This window comes from Lycium barbarum, chromosome 9 (assembly GCF_019175385.1).
Source record: "Lycium barbarum isolate Lr01 chromosome 9, ASM1917538v2, whole genome shotgun sequence".
NCBI classification, from domain to species: Eukaryota; Viridiplantae; Streptophyta; class Magnoliopsida; order Solanales; family Solanaceae; genus Lycium; species Lycium barbarum.
Window position 1 is genome coordinate 7,704,737 of NC_083345.1, and position 17,989 is coordinate 7,722,725.

Sequence of the window (17,989 nt, forward strand, 5' to 3'; positions counted from 1 at the left end):
TGGGAGAATAATAATTGGGTTTGTTGAAGATGATTATATGAATTATGCTAGAATTGTTGAATTGTTGACTTGGGATTGTTGTATCCATATGGTTGATGAAAAATGATGTTAATTACATCTAATGGGATTGTAGAATTAGCTAGAAGTAAAAGGATGGGGATTTGGTGAAGAAAACTGTTATACCCCGTACATTTATACGACGAATTATCCGCAAGCAAATCGACTCAAGTTAAAGGCGGAATTATTTTCGGACATGAAATAAGAGCTTTTAATTTTCAACTTTGATTATCACAAAAATTGCTTATAAATTTTATTTAGCATAAAAATATTAATATTGGAGATTAGGAATTAATAAATTGTGATTAGATTATTAAGTAGGGATTAGGGATTAATTAATCTAATTATCAAAAAGTGGGTTCCACGACACGTGGCGAGATTTGGTTGGACTTGAATAAAGATGGACACATGTCATACAAAAAAATATTGACACATGTCCACTTTGCAAAGATGGTATATATGAGCAAAGTGGATGACTAAGTCATCACTTACACAACAATTAATCTTGCAAATTAGATTTTAGAGAGAAGGGCTCTCAAGCCTAGAGAGAGAGAGAAGTTCGGGCACTGTTCACGACGCCGGACTGTTCACGTCGGCGACTGTTCACGGCGCACTGTTCACGGCGCACTGTTCACGGCGCACTGTTCACGCGCCACTGTTCACGGCCAAGAGGAGAAAAATCCAACCCCATTTCTAGCCTTCCCAAAAATAATTCCTTGGTGTTAACCCACTATTTGGAGGTCCCTAAGTAGCGTGGAAACATTATTGGAGCGATCAAACCATCCATTTTTGTAAATCGCAAACCCTAACTTTCTTGTGGAGTAGAGAACAAAGGTAAGAATTTCTATTGTTTTATGGGTTATAAATGTTTTATGCATATTTTGGTATGTTAATATGGATGAAATTGGTGAAATATTGTATGTTGGAAGTGGGTTGTGTGCTTGGGGAGCTAGCCGTGTAAATGGGTGTGTGATTGGGTTAATGAATAAAATTTTTGTAGCATGTTTGATTGTTGTAGAGTGGAGAAGAGAATAAAAATCATCAATATACGTATATGTGTGTAGTGTGGCCGTGTATAGCCCCAATGTTTGGCAAAGGATGAATCAATATCGCTTAGTGTTTTAGTTGTCGTCGTTATGAATTCTAGTTTGGAAATGAGAGTTTAATGTCCCAAATTGATATGGTGAATGTTGCGGACTGATTTGGAGAATTTTGTGAAATTAATGCAATCTTTATATTTATGAGAATTATATCGTTATAGTGTGGATTGTTGATACAAATCATGACTTAAAAATGAGGAATGTGGTAAAGGGGCTGCTCTCGGTTTTTGGGGCTGTTTTCGGCCCAATTTGGAGAAATTGTTGGATCGTTGGAAATATTATGTGAATTACTTAGAATGTTCTTGAATGTTGTTAGTATGGGTTTGGGTTAGTAGTTGAATGTATAGGCGTTGATGTTGGCTTGAAGGTAAGCCGTTGAATTGAATATTTGAAAAGTTGTCGAATGATGAAAAAGAGAGTATTAATGTAATATTGTCTTTCGGATTGGTTATTGGAGTTGCTAGGTTGGTTATTGTGGTTGTTGTTGTTGATTTTGAGCGAGTTAAATTCTTGGGTTGGCATATTTACAGGGGAAATGCTGCCGAATTTTCTGTAGAATTTAATGTTAGTTTGGAATGAATGGCTTAAGTGCCTATGTTTAATATTGGATATTCGTTGGCATATTTGTAGACCTTGGGGAGCCCGAGGCGTAGATTGGGATTTACTTTAGATTGGTTATCTTGGAGTGCGTACGAGGTATGTAAAGCTCCAACCTTCCTTCTTTTGGCATGCCTTAGTTTTGGATAGGCTAGATTACGAGCCTTTAGGGAAATCCTATGATTCTAAATCCGAGCATGTTATGATCCGTATATGTTCCTTGGCACTCTTATGTATAATTTGATGAAATATGAACCTTTATGTATTTGAAATAATCGCTTTCCGAACTTTGCACAAAAAGGTTTTCACTTTAAAGAATTTCGTAATTTTTGAATGCCATATATTTCACATAAAGGCTCGGATTGTTTTGATATTTTCGTATGAGTTTGCATGGCCTATAATGAGTATGTTTTCCATAAGTGGACCCGACTCGGGAAAATACCCGTCCGTGGGTCCCGCGACTTTCCTTTATGTAATTCGGACGACTTTTGAAAGAATTTGGTATGATTATCATTTCAAATTTCAAGTATGGTCATTTACTTATATTTGAGTCTATGATAATGATTTTATGCATATGGTTACTCATGACTCTGCTCGTGCGTTTTGTTATATCTTTCGCCGGTTCCCGGGCCGGTTCTGTTATCGTGCGCATTTTGATATACTCCGGAGTTATGCTGTGTTATGGTTCTCCGAGCTACTCGCTAATGAGGGTCGGGTTCCACATATATTTGGTGTTATGCTGTGTATGGCGGTATGTTGTGATGTGATATGTGACGGGGATACGGAGATTTGAAACTTTCTGGTGTTATGCTGTGTTATGGCGCCATCGACGGGTGGGAGACCATATTCTTCTGTACCCTATGCATTACTTACATATTTTTGAAAGTAAGCAAATTTTGATATGTTGGATTTGCACTTATGTTTGGTACTTCCATTTCGCTTATGTCTCAGATTTGCTTTCTGTATATTCTGCTTTGCATACTCAGTACATATTTCGTACTGACCCCCTTTCTTCGGGGGGCTGCGTTTCATGCCCGCAGGTACAGACGCACAGTTTGGTGATCTACCCATTTAGGACATCCTCTTCTGCTGTTTGGAGTGCTCTTCTCATTTCAGAGCACACATTTTGGTATACATTTGTTCGCTATGTATATATGTATTTGTTCAGGGGCACGGCGGGGCCCTGTCCCGCCATATGATTCTGTCGATCTGTTTAGAGGTCTGTGGACGTGTTTGTGGGTTAGGGTCTTTCTGTATGGATGTATGTACATGTCGTTTGGGCGATCCCATACGCCGAGGCGGCCGGTCCGCATATGTTGTTTGGGCGATCCTATACGCCGAGGCGGCCGGTCCGCATATGTTTATATATTGCTTGGTTAGCCCTGTGTGGCTTTTGTTGGTATTTTCTGCGTGCAGGGTATATTGGATAGTCCGTAAAACAAAGGAAACTCTGCCGAAATTTTTCTGGAAATTACCTAAATCTGAAATAAAGCCTTGTCGGCTTCCGCCATATACTAGAATGAGTTGATAGAATTTGAGATAATATTTGATAGATGGGTTCGGGTGCCCATATCGGGCACTAGTCACGGCCTACGGGGTTGGGTCGTGACAAAAACACTATTAATGAGGGTTATAAAGCTTCATGCCTATTAAGTGTTTGATAAAATGCTTTGATGAACAAAACATGGATATGGTTGCTAATATAGAATCCCTATGACTTGTATTGCTATAGATTGAAGTTGAAGGGATTGAAAGACATTGTGATACGCTCAAAAGCGGGAGGTTAAGGTATGTAGAACTTCCATCCACATGTGGGAACCTCTACGTTTTCCCCATGATCCGTTTATAAATTCTATGAAGTTCAAATCCTAGGGCATTAAATCCAACATATTGGTAGCCCGTAATTATGTATGTATGTACATAAATTCCCGTATATATGTTCGTTATTGTATTCCTAATCTTCCATTACGGACATTAGGGATCCTAGCTTAATCCATGAATCATGAATTCTTTCTCATGTGTTCTCATTATGTTCATATGAAACTGCATGAGTTATTTTGCAAGTTATAAACATGTTTTCAAGTCAACTACAAATATATGATTATGAACTATTGTATTACTCATGAATCAAGAACATGTTTGCAAGACTATGACAAGTCATCTTATGAAACATGTTTACAAGTTATTTCGTGAAATCATGATTTCAAGACAAGTACAAGTAAATTCACGAAATTCATAGGCTTTTTAGCCAACTATATTATGTTCATGTTTTTGGGAGTTGCACAAATTACCGAGAAGGCTCAGATAGCCTGAAACTACGGAGCCACCGTAGGACAAGGATCGCTCCGCCCAGATAAGACGATACCTTAATTTTACACTGAATGGATCCATCAGGTACCTTACTACCTCAGGCAAGGTATGAGGGCTCTGCTGGTCCGGCGAGGTACCAGACTCCACGTACCCACGTGGTAAATTACTACCTTATACCCTGGCAAGGTATAGGGGCTCTGCTGGTCCGGCGAGGTACCAGACTCCACGTACCCACGTGGTGATATGATATGATATGATATGTCGGTTTATGAAATGCTCTCCCTACTTATCATGTTTTACTCATGTTATGTATATGTATATGTACTCATGCTCATGCTCATGCTCATGTTCATGTCCAAGTTTCCAGTTTCAGTTTTTATCATGTTATTCCATGTCCCCTGTTGTTTCTTCCGATTGCTTTCCATACCAGTACATTCAATGTGCTGACGTCCCCTTTTATTGCCCGAGGGCCTGCATTTCACGATGCAGGTACTGATATACAGGACGACACATCTGCTCAGTAGGACAACATTCATATCAGCTTATTGGTGAGCCCCATCTCATTCGGGGTTTAGTCAACTTTTATTTTATGATTAATTATGCATCTAAAGGTATGCTGGGGGCCTTGTCCCAGTAAGTATGTTTTCCAGTCAGACTCATGATAGAGGTTTCATAGGCTAGATAAGTCAGTTATGTTATGTTAGACATTCGGAGTCGTATAGCCATTTTTGGCTCATTCATGTTATTTCCGCACTCATGTTTGAACAAGTGTTTTTATTAAGTATTATAACTTACTACGTTTTATAAAGGCTCATCATGTATTCACGTTATATTTCCGCTCATGTATGCCTCATGATAGTTCAACAAGCCATGTGGTTCGCTCGGTCACATGCAGTCAGGCACCGAGTGCCGTGTTACGTTCAGGCCATGGTTCGGGGCGTGACAAAAGATATATGTCTCTTTTGAAGATTGATTCACAAAAAGGACAATTGAATTGGCGAGGCACTAGCTCATTGACTTTATCTTAACTTATTTGCTCAAGAAACCTAGCTTCCCGTTTGGCCATAGATTTTGGGAGCATATTTTGAAGATTTGTATTTTTTTGGCCATAAAATTTTGATAGATTTTGAAAAAACAAATCTTCAAATCCCAAATTCTAGCTTAAACCTGTTTTTGGACTAAGATCTATGTTTTGGCCTTTTCAAAACTATTAAAAACTATCCCAAACTTTTGTATTTTATAAAAAAGCCACATCTATTTACGACCCAACTAATTCTATCTACCATATTCCTCCATTAAAGTTGTATCTATCGTGTTTTCTGCCATTAAAGCAGTCTCTTCTATGAACAAGCTAAGTTGTGCCCAAAAGTAGAAGAAGAAACCCTAGGAAAAATGGCTCTGCCAACTGTAGAAATCAGTTGCAAAGATAAAAGTAGATCTTTGTATTGTAATTTGAATTGTAGTAGCTAGTAAGTGTGTTATTAGCAGTTATTATTAAAATATTATGTTTTGCATAATTTGAGATTAGCAAGTATGTATGTTTTGTATGATTGTTTATTTTTGATGTATAAGTAATGTTTCATGTTTTTCAAAACAAAAACTGAAATATGTTTTAATAGACTATGGCCAAACACATTTTCAAAATTTGAACAACTTTACCCAAATCAAGTTTTTTTTAAAAAAATTTGGGAATCTATGGCCAAACGCTAGCATAGCCTTCTTGAAATTTAGAACAAATATGTCCAGCACTAAAGAGTCCCAAACTGAATTGACAACGGATTATGATCGATTGAAGGAGTTTAAAGGCTTTTGACGATACAAAATCTGGTGTTAAGGGACTAGTTGTTGCTGGAATAGTTGAAATACCAAGAATATTCATTAGGCCACCTGATGAGCTTGATGAAGAGTTGAATCGTGGGGAATCAACTCTACAAGTTCCAGTGGTGAATACGAGTGGCATAGAAGTTGAAGATCGATGTAAGAAAGTTGTTGATGAAATAAGGGAAGCATCAGAGAAGTGGGGATTTTTTCGACTGATAAATCATGGGGTTCCCTCAAATGTTTTGGAAGGAATGATTGATGGGACTCGTAAATTTCATGAACAAGATGTTGAATTAAAGAAAGATTACTATTCGCGTGATCGAACAAATAGAACAGTTAGATATGAAACAGATATTCATCTGTACAATTCAAAGACTGCAAACTGGAGGGATACGTTGAACATTTCTTTGATAATTACTGGGTCATATTGAACCTGAAGAAATACCAGCAGTTTGCAGGTAACTATCTATTCTTCTGTACCTGACAATTCTGTATTTATCCTGTTTGACGTATGCAGGGTATCGAAGTCCTTACTGGGATGCTAATTGGTATGATAAAATGTTCATGGCTTTGTAGAAAATCTATTTAGCTGTTTTTGCAACATAGATTAAACTGTCACCCTTCCAAGCTTAGAACTTTCTTGGAATGGACTTGCTCTTGGTCCCTAAGGTTTATGTGTAACCTCGAGGCACTGTTAAATCCAGCTGGGTGGAGATGGCTAACGTTATCGGGTGTCTCTATTCACGCCATTGATTTTTCGTGAAGTAGTTAAATCAACTGCTTTTTTCTTCAAACCGAGTTAAGAACAATAGACTAAGTCACTCATAGAGATGTTCTGGTCAACTTTGGCCTCATGTAGCATCTTAGTCTAAGTTATACTGCATGCTGAAATCTTTGAGTTTAGGGAATTTACTCCATCTAGGTGTTTATGCTTCAGTTTTATTCTGAAAATGCTCTGTCTTCCATTGGGCACAGTTGTTTTGACATGTTAGATTAGAATATCTTAGATCTTCATTAAATTTTGTTATCTAGTAATCGCTGATAATTTCCAAATGTCCAGGAAAGAATTCTTTGAGTTCATGAATCATATCAGAAAACTAGGAGAAACTCTTCTTGACTTGCTATTTGAAGCTCTTGGGCTAAAACCTGACCACTTGAATGCCATGGAATGTACCAAAGGACAAACATTAGTATGTCATTACTGTTGTAGAAAAATTCTGAATATAATCCAATGGAGTGAAGACTGAACAATATAATTCTAACAGAAAATTAAGGAACGAGTAGGCAAGGCGTTTTCGGGAAACTATCTTTAGGATAATAATTTCCTCCATATAGTGCAAATGGCTAAAAGGAAATCTATCCCCAGGATACAATGCCTACTCTGGAAATCAAAGTTGCACTCTTTGATTTCTTCTACCACAAGAACTCAACCCAAAGGAATGAATGATTTGAAAGAATGAAAATTAGTAAGCAATGGCAAAGAATGTTTAAGTAGGAGATGAAGCAGAAAGTTGTTTTCTGTTTTTCGTAATAATATTATTGGCTACTGCCAAAGATGCCTTTTTATAGGCCAACCTTTTATTGTTACTCCAACAGATGCATCTTCTCAATTTTAAAAATAGTAGACAGCGTTTAAAAATAGTAGGCAACGTTTAAAAATAGTAGGCAACGTTTAGATTTAATCTTGAAGGAACACAACAGTTGGTACAAACCAACTGAAGACAACGGACAAAAACAAATTAGAATTTGAACTCCTTCTTTCTCAATTGTTTATATATTATTATAAAATAATACTTTTATATTACATATATTAACAATTACTACCTGGCATGCCCACAGCCAGAGCTAACTCTTGGTACCGATAAGCACACAGATCCTGATTTTCTTACCTTTCTGCTTCAAGATCAAAGTGGCGGCCCATGGTTTGGTTGTTAATATTGGTGAGTTTCTTCAGGTTTGCAACAAAACATAACTCTTTTTGTCTCGTTTAACCTCTTTTTACGAATTATTACATATCTCAACCGGATTTTTTTAACAGATCCTATCAACTGACAAAGTTTGTAAGTGTAAATCATAGAGTTGTAGCGAATAAGGTAGGACCAAGGGTGTCAGTGGCATGCTTCTTCACTGGAGTTTTTGCACCACCAAATATGTATGGTTCAATCAAAGAGCTCATATCAGAAGAAAAACTGCCACTATATAAAGAATTTCTAGTAAGTGATTACATCACTGAGTTTTTCTCCAGGCCACTTGATAAGTCTGGTCTTGATCTTTTCAGACTCTGAAGAGCAACCAGGCTCTAAATCGCCAAGTTTATGCAGAACAATGTCCAAGTTTACGGTTTGCTGTACAATAATGTTTTTTTTACCAACGACTACTGAATTATCTAAATACTTTTGTTATATAAATATAAAGAACACCTATCATTGTGCGGCCTGTTCTTTTTAACATTCATCTCCTTTGCTCTAATGTTCATAGAGAAGTAAGTTTTTCAGCAACTAATTTTTTTTTCATCGAAGAAAATCATGTTACAGATCAGAAGAACTCTAAATAGTTATCGACTAACGTCACATGATCAGATAAACAACTATCTAGGAGCTGGAGGAGTCAATGTGCTGAGCAGTGTTTTCGATCTAGCACTAGTTTTCATTTCAACCATGAACATTTGTCTGGATGAATCTCTATTGTCAGTGCCGTACGTAAGATTTTTCACCAGCTATATCAATATTTGAAAAGGCGAACAAATGAATAAATCACTATCATAATATACGGTGTAATTTTTAAAATTATGCCTTTTTTTTATTTTGCTTATTATTTAATTATAAATCTGAGTAAAGATTCCGGTGAAGCAGTGTCCCATAACACTGCTTGAGGCAGGGTATATCCACCTCTATCTATGGCATTCCATCTTTGCCTTGATTGCAGCTGACATTGATACTTAGATTTTATTATATCTACACAAATCATCATACCATATTAAAAATGGAAAGAGACAAAGTTAAAAGTTGAAAGACCTAAATCCCACTAAAAGTTGATTAACTTTATTACCGTTCATCTATACATTACGTACTACATACTTTGTTACTGCCAAATAGGAGTACAATAAATTTACCATCCAAAAATCATACATGAATTGAATTAAATGGGAAATAAATTTACTGCCAAATGGGAGTAGTAAATGATACCGTCCAAAAACATTTCTTTTATTGACTTTTATAAAGATGCATATTTTTCTTTCGTGTATTCTTCGTTTTTTCTACAAGTTATATTTTTGAGTTAAATTTCTGTTATATTATAGCCTTGAATTTTGCTATTATTTTGAAAAGAGTTTTGGATTTTATCTAATTTCTTCAAGCATGCTTCTTAAAGTCTCATTTTTTTTCTTAAATTTTATGTTCTTTTATTTAGCCTTGAAATTTACTTATTATGTTAATTAGATTTTGTCGGACTTGCTTAATTATGTGTGGCTATTTAGTATTTAGTACTTTGGGCTTTTGATGTTTATTCAGGTTATGAAATCGAAGACTAATCACTATTTATAGAGAACTAAAGAAAGTAAAATAAAATGAAATATGCTATTTTTCTTGTAGATACTCAACTAAAAGAAACTAAATATTTATATTTAATGTAGATCCTAGACTTAGAAAGAAAATAAATATTTTAGAATATTCCTAAATAAATAAATAAAAAAGGTAAATATTACCAAAGGAAAGTAAATTTTAACAACTCAAGTTTCATTTTTTATGCATTTTCTGTTATTTGTTTTGTTTAACCTCAACTTTTGCTTCTTATCTAGAAAGGGTTTGTAGTTATCGGTTAATTTTTGTGTGGTTATGTTGTATGTTGTGTTCTTGAGCCTTTTTCTGATTTTATATTATATATCACACACATGTTTAAACACTTTCTTTTTTATGATTTTAAAGAGTTTGAATATATTGATATGGGATACATGCACAATTCACGAAAAATAATTCTTCTAAATATAAGAAGATCAAGTTCTTTAATATACTGATTTAGTAAGCTCATAAAAGTACAGAATACATCAAGATTTGATGGACATTACTAAACTCGGTTTTTTTTTTTTTTTGGTATAAAACACCATGGCCCCTCTATCCCCTCACTTTCAATACTTATCTTTTTCCATATGGCTCTCTCGTTCATCAACATCTTCTTCTTATTGTTATTGATCACTCCTTTTGACCTTTCATTAGCAAAAAAATGTATATTTTCCATGAAGTATCAGGTACATGTTATCAACAAACTTCCTTCTAATTCCCCACAACTGCAAATTCACTGCGCGTCGAAGAATAGAGAAATTGGGAACCAATTTCTTCCCTAGATGGGGACTTTTTTTTTTTTTTTCCCTCCCATTTTAGGAGGATTTATAGTGTTTCCACACTTCCCCTCCAGTGTGACTCGAACCCAGGACCTACCGGTCGTGGGTGGAGGTGCTTAACCACTGAGCCATCCCTCACTTGTCCTAGATGGGGACTTAAGTTGGTCGTTTTGCGGGAATTTTTTGAATAATATTTTGTACTTTTGTCACTTTTGGTGGGGTTCAAAGGATACATCTATTCATGTGTTTGACAAACCAAACTATTGCACCAAAGCTGGACAAAATCTAAATCTTTTGAATTATTGTAAATGGAAGGTGAGATCAGATGGTTTTTATTTAGAACAATATAATGCTGGTAATGGAACATATTATATGGATCGCTATTTTGAGTGGTCTAATTAGGGAATATGATGTTTTGCTTGTGTTCTTGTTTATGTAAAGTGAGAAGGAAAAATAAGACTGAATTTTAGTGTTGCTTTCGTTCTTATTTATCCTTGTGTTTTTATTTTGGAAAAAAATTCAGGTTTGCCTCTGTACTATGCAAACAAATTATCTTTGCCCTTAATTAGAGGTTTGATTCATCCGTATTCTCTCCATTATAATTTTGATTCGAAATTTGTCCTTAATTATTAACCGACCAACATTATATATATAGCTAGGGAAAATGTCTAAATTAATTCTTATGGCTGGAAATTGCTCTTAATCACACGGACGGACGGACCAACATTTATCCTTATATAGAACAACGGAATACCACTCAAAAGTGGCAGATAGAAGTTAGAAGATGGGTCATTCCAATCAAAGTTTCCTCTTCCATATCCTGATTTCCCTTCATCCCTTTAAGCCATTCCCACTAATTCAATTGAAAACAATATATCATCACCTTCGTTGCTTTACAGCATTCATCCATATGGACTACTGATTAGATTTCACAACGAGACTATTTTTGGATTTCCAAGAGTCAATCGCCGTAATATAGTTTCTTATTTATTGCTATTGTTTTTGCTCCTTCTCTTTGAGGATTGAATATCGGAGCAGCAAATTGAAGAAGAGATTTGGTATTTTTGTTTGTGAAATTCATAGAAGAGACTGGAGAAAAAAGGAATTATTACTAGGCTTCCACAGTTCCGGCCAAGTCTAATAGCCCATAGAAGAGATTTGGTATTTTTTAAATTATTATTTTCCACCCTAATGCCAGATGTCTTCTTTTAATTAGTCATCATGCCACATCACCCGCGAGTGTATTACACACATTTTCTAATTTTAGATGTTATCAAAAAAGTGTCTAATTGGAACACATTCGTTATAGTCCGAGTGCTCAATAGGTACAAGGTTTAGTTGAGGTGTTTAAGTGAAAATTCTTGTCAACCACAAGTGTCTCCCGATGGGTTTGCCTATTTTGAATAATGCTTAATTTAACGTGTATCATCACTCTTATATCAATCGTTGTTGACATGCGTCAATCTATTTATTCTTTCATGTTTATATTTCAAGATATATTAAACTTTTATATTTTCGTCGAGTTGGAGGCTAACCAAATAACTATTGTGTTCAATGTTATCTAGACTTATATTGATTTATCAAATCTTTATGAATCACTCCAAAAAATAAGATCCAGATAGTATTCATGTGACAAAGAAAAACCGGAAAACCCGACAAAATCGAAACAACCAAACATATATACTCACAATCACTTTTGTGTTTCAGTATTTTGCCCTTAATAATTCAGATTAACTAAAAAATAAAATTGACAGAAATCATATGGTAAATTATTTCTTGAAGCTTTTGTGATCAATCTCGAAAAAATTTGCCTGCAAAATGTATATAACATCTATACGTTAATAGATAAATGTGTATTAGCGCCAAGGTTTCTCCTGTGTTGATTTTGATGATAACAAACCAACATAAATTTTATTAACGGAGCATTTACTTAATTGTTGAAAATTATTTTTTTGCAGGTTTAGATGATGAAGGATTTTGTGAAGATCCAAACAAAAATAATGAAGGAAGATATTTCCAAGCTTAATGGAAGGAATAACTTTTGAAAGCTATGGAAGGAAGCTTGCTAAAATCTGGAAGGAAGATCTGCTACTTCAAGGGAAGAATATTACTCTGATTTTATGGAAAAAAATTCTACAAAAGGAAAACATCAAGATCAATATGTTATTTAGGAAAGGTCCAAATTTCATGGAGTATCAAGATATGCTAGAGGTTTCAAGTGTACAAAAGACTTCACATTTTGAGTGATTAAAGGTTAAATTCAGATAGATATGATTATATTGGAATTAATAAAAATCTAGACCAAGGTCAAACGGAGAGGATCTTGATATTCTTTTGCACTTAAATAAGATCTCATATTTGTACAATCCAGAGAGAAAGAGTTCAGAGAAATTATTGGAGAGAATATTAGTTACTCTGGAAAGAAGATATCCTATGAAAGGAAAGATCTCTAGAGATGTTCAAATTTGAATATATTTGCTTCAAGATGGGAAGGAAGGTGATGAATTTACTATAATTTTAAGGAAAGATTATTCCGAAGATTCCCTGAGTTACTATAAGCTTTGTTATGGGAATAAATTATATTTCCAAGACCTATTATGAAAAGGAAAGAATCTCAAATTATTACTGTATGATTGAGGATTCCCCAAGTGTTCCATAATTTATGGAAGTAAATGAAGAAGCATATTTGGAAAAGAAAATATGGAGTGTAGGGGTGTACATGGACCGGGTTGATTCAGATTTTTTAAACACCAAATCAAACCAATTGCGTCGGGTTTTTAAATTTATACACCAAATCAAACCAATAAGATTCGGGTTTTTCAACCTCGGGTTGTCTCGGGTTATTCGGTTTTCTCAGGTTATTCGGGGGTTTTTTTTTCCGGAATATTCTTGATACAAAACATATAACTTTTACTTCAAATATTTCTTTAGTCCTAATAAGATACAACTATGTAATTAAGGTGTTTCATAAGAAAATAACACAAAATGTGAGAAGAGTGATGACGTTGTATTAAAATATTCAACAAAAGATAATAAAATCGGTTAAAATAAATATTGCTAATTAATAAACCATAAAGAAAATGACCATAATCTAAAAATACTAAGTCATACTAAAATAAGTACGACTAATAAGTATTATTTACATGACAAGAAAAAAAACTTAAGTTATGTATTTTTACTCTCTAAACCAATTATGCAAAACTAAAGAATAGATATCCAATATTATTGTCATTCCTAGTGGTAAATTGAATTTCTTTTGTTAGTATTAGTGTTGACTTGGTTTTGGTTTAGACTTTATATGAGTTACTAACATTCATAGGATATAAAACTTATTCGCATTCAAAATTCTAAGTTCAAGCTTTAATAATATAATAATAGATAAAAAAACTACGAAAAATTTAATAAATATTTATAAATTATATTACAAATAAATATTTTAAAAATTAAATAAATGTAATGTCGGGTTGGTTTGGTTCGGTTTGACTTTTTTTAGCTAAAACCAAACCAAACCAATTATGGTCGGATTTTTTTTTTCAACACCAAACCAAATCACTAGTCGGATTTTTTTCTCGGTTTGACTCGATTTATCGGTTTGGTGCGGTTTATCGGTTTACTTTGTACACCCCTAATGGAGTGTCTAGATGTTATGTAAATATATTCAAAACTGAAGTACTCTTTATATTGGAAACGGTTAGACACTCCATTAATCTCACTTTAGAAAAGATGTGTATCTTTGTTAGTCTAAAAAACTGAAGAAGATAAAGAGTTGCAATTAACTATATAACATATATCAAATTCATCTACAGAATAACAAATTATATTTGAATGGTCTTCTTATTTCAATCTATTCATTCAAAGTATTGCTCTTTATCATAAATTAATTGTGGTGCTAATGGACAAATTGTCATTATTCATGTCTATGTTCATAAAGGAATCATGACATTTATTTACAGGCGTATAATATATTGGTATTCATCTCTCACGTAGATTTTATTCTTTACAAGAAATTGATTGATGAGTGCATAGTGGAGAATTTGTCGATGTTAATTGTGAGTATACCACAATAGTACTTGTTAATATTTGATTCTTTCCTTTCCATACTTGATTTAAGGGGCCGTCTATGTATTTGGCCTTCAAATTAACTTGAATTCAATAAGAGGATCTCTTTGTGTTGAGAGGACATCATATCATTCAATGCATTAAAAATTAAGTGGAAAGACTCAAAAAGTTGTTTGTAAGATTTGCTTTTAAGTCTTTTTCTTTACCTTTCTAACACGCGATTGGCAAGTGAACCAAGATTTTTGAATGTGGAGACATCCAAAAAGAAAAACATTGAAAGGTTCTATTTAATTTCTATCAATTTTCCTTCTTCAAGACATTGAATGGCAAGTTGTTCTATCAACACAAAGAACTCACAAGTAATTTGCTAGAACAAATCACAAATCATGAACTATACTGCATTTATACTACCGCTTCAAGAAGCTCTTGTATAATTTTATGGATGTTTCAATCGGTAATGGCCTAAAAATTTTGAACTTCCTTGTTTTATTTGAAAATTTAACTAAAGGAATTTTCAAAATCCTCTTTCTATCACTTTACAAGAAAATAAGCTCAAGGTTTATGTATGACCTACAATACAATAATTTATATAGTCAAGCACCAAAAAATAAATTAATTAATACATAAAAAAGAAAAATGAAAAATGTGAGTACAAACACGAAAAATGTAAGATTAATATATAAATTTTACTTTTCTATACAAAAATGATGACCCGAAATTAAGTTTCCAAGAAGAAAGGATTGCCTGTGGGTATATACGTAACTGCTTCAACAGCTCTTTTCCGCAATAACAAATTGACTACATATCTCTTCAGTCTTCCATTCTCATCAAAACTTTAATTCATTATTGCCTTGCATCTCGAAAAGCTATTTGTACTTGTTAAAAATTATAAATAAAAAATAATAATTCTCATTTTTTATTTAGCTTAATTTGTTATTTTCCTCTTCGAGTAATTAATTTACTAAGTTAGACGAACATTCCTTTGTGTAGGATTTTCATTATATAAGAGATTTAAGTCTTTAATTTTGAAAAACAAGAATAACAATAATGTATTTGTATAGAATTTACATAATATGGGGGTGGATTTGCAGTTGTTTCATATTGCAGGGGCATCTTAGTGTAATTTACTCTTTTTATTATTTTAAAACTATTGAAATCTTCCACTTAACATGTTTCATTTATCTATCAGATGCTGTATTCACTACCAACAAAAGTTGTAGATGGGTGGTATGTACGCTTCCGGCCTTAATAAGAGATTTCAGCTTTCATAATAATCGAGTCGCCTAAGTTAGACTTACTAACATGAAATTGGATTACTCGTACCCAAAGCAACAGCGGACCAAGAAATTCTAAATTTATTCATTTCCACTATAGTTTGACAAACTTTGGGAAGCGAGAATGAGATGGTTTGGGCATGTGAAGAGGAGAGACACGGATGCCCCAGTGCGGAGGTGTGAGAGGTTGGCTATGGATGGTTTCAGAAGAGGTAGAAGTAGGCCAAAGAAGTATTGGGGAGAGGTGATTAGACATAATATGACGCAGTTATAGCTTACCGAGGACATGACCTTAGATAGGAGGGTATGGAGGACTCAGATTAAGGTGGAGGACTAGTAGATAGTCTCGTTTATCCTTTCATATTAGTAGTCGCATTATCGCGCTATAGTTTCTTGTGCTTTGATTTCCGCTACTATCTGTTATTTCCTGTACTTTGATTATCCTATTTTATGTGTGGCAGCTACTATCCCTTTGCAAACTACTTCATCATGGCTTAGTCGCTTTCGTTATTTTCATTTCAATATCACTTTGAATTTCTTGGTCTTATCTGACCTCTTTTTATGCTTTCTATTGAGCCGAGGGTCTTTCGGAAACAACCATCCTACCTTGACAGGAGTAAGATCAATCAAAGACTGCAAACTGGAGGGATTCCTTGAACATTTCTAGGATAGTTTCTAGTTATATTGAGCCTGAAGAAATACCAGCAGTTTGCAGGTAAGTACTCTGCACCAGTCCTATGCTAGTTGAAATTTGTTAGGTAAAGATCAGAACTATTGAATTTAGTAAGATCAGTTGTTGTTTTTTATGTTCTAGCTTTTCTCAAGTAGGATCTAAAATAAGTGACACTGAAATTCACGGAAAGGGTAAAATTATTTGGCATGCTAGATTAGAGTATCTTGAATCTTTAAAAAAAATTGTAACTTAGTAATCTCTGATATTTTCTTGATGTCCAGGAAACCATCCTTTGAGTACTTAAATTATGTCATAAAACTAGGAGAAACTCTTGTTGACTTACTATCAGAAGCGCTCGGGCTAAAACCAGATCATTTAAAAGCCATGGAATGTGACAAAAGGACAAGGGTTGGTATGCCACTACTACCCAGCATGCCCACAGCCAGAGCTAACTCTTGGTGCCGATAAGCATACAGATCCATCTTTCTTCACCATCCTGCTTCATGATCAAAATGGCGGCCTTTATGTCGTGCATAATAACCAATTTGTTGATGTTGAACCAATTGAACATGGTTTGGTTGTTAATATTGGTGACCTTCTACAGGTTTGCAACAAAATACACAACTATTTGTTCTGATTTATCTTCATGTAGTTAATCGTTACTCATCTCAGTCTGATTTTGTAACAGATCCTATCAAATGGCAAGTTTGTAAGTGTAAATCATAGAGTTGTAGCGAATAAAGTAGGACCAAGGATGTCAGCGGCATGCTTCTTTACTGGTGTTTCTGAACCTCCAAAGATACTTGGTCTAATCAAAGAGCTCATATCAGAAGAAAACCCCCCACTATATAAGGAATTTCTTGTGAGCGATTACATCACTAAGTTTTTCTCCAAGCCACTTGATAAGTCTGGTCTTGATCTTTTCAGACTGCGAAGAGTGACCAGGCGCCAAATCGCGCAGCAGTGAACATCAGTATAATGTTTATGCAGAACAATGTCCAAGTTTATGGTTTGCTATACAATAATGCTTTAACAACGACTATTGTATTATCTAAGTACTTTTGGTAGATAAATGTAAAGAACACCTATCATATTGCAGCCTGTTCTTTTTAACATTCATCTCCTTTGCTCTACTTCTACACTTAGTCATGAAGTTCAGAGGCGCTCGCTTACATTTTCTGCTCTTTGTACCCAATGGTCCGCATCATCTATACGATGCAAGTATTGTGTCTTTCTTCAATCTGTTTTGTAAGATCCCTGAAGATACCATCAGGGCAAGTGTTCTGCATTACCAACTAGCTACTGCCAATTGTCCAAGACATGAACATTTTTTAACCTCATTATGCTGAAATATTTTGAAGAGAGAACCGTATAATTTCACTGTGTGGTCGTAAGAAAGAGTTAATAGATAGGCCATGTCCCCACATTTAAAGCCCGATATAACTTGTTCACAGAGAAGTAAAATGTTCACCATATGATGGTTTTTGGTCGAAGAAAATAATGCTAAATTCACTAGACTTCTAATAGTTATCGACTAGGGTCACATGATCATAAACAACTAGCTAGGAGCAGGAGGAGACAATGTGCTGAGGCAATGTTTTCTAGCACTAGTTCTCATTTCAACCTTGAACATTGCTTGACATTAAGCAATGATTACGATAAATGATAGGCATGGCTTGTGGTTCTTTTGGATGCAGGGGGTATCTGCCTACATGTTCTGCTAATTTACCCAAGAAATTTCAGCATCCATTTATACATCTTG

At 34.5% G+C, this 17,989-nt stretch overlaps 1 pseudogene; it reads left to right on the forward strand.

Annotated features, from left to right (window-relative positions):
- The first annotated feature begins 5,456 nt into the window (after positions 1–5,456).
- Positions 5,457–17,263, forward strand: LOC132611594 (deacetoxyvindoline 4-hydroxylase-like; annotated as a pseudogene).
- The last annotated feature ends 726 nt before the right edge of the window (positions 17,264–17,989 follow it).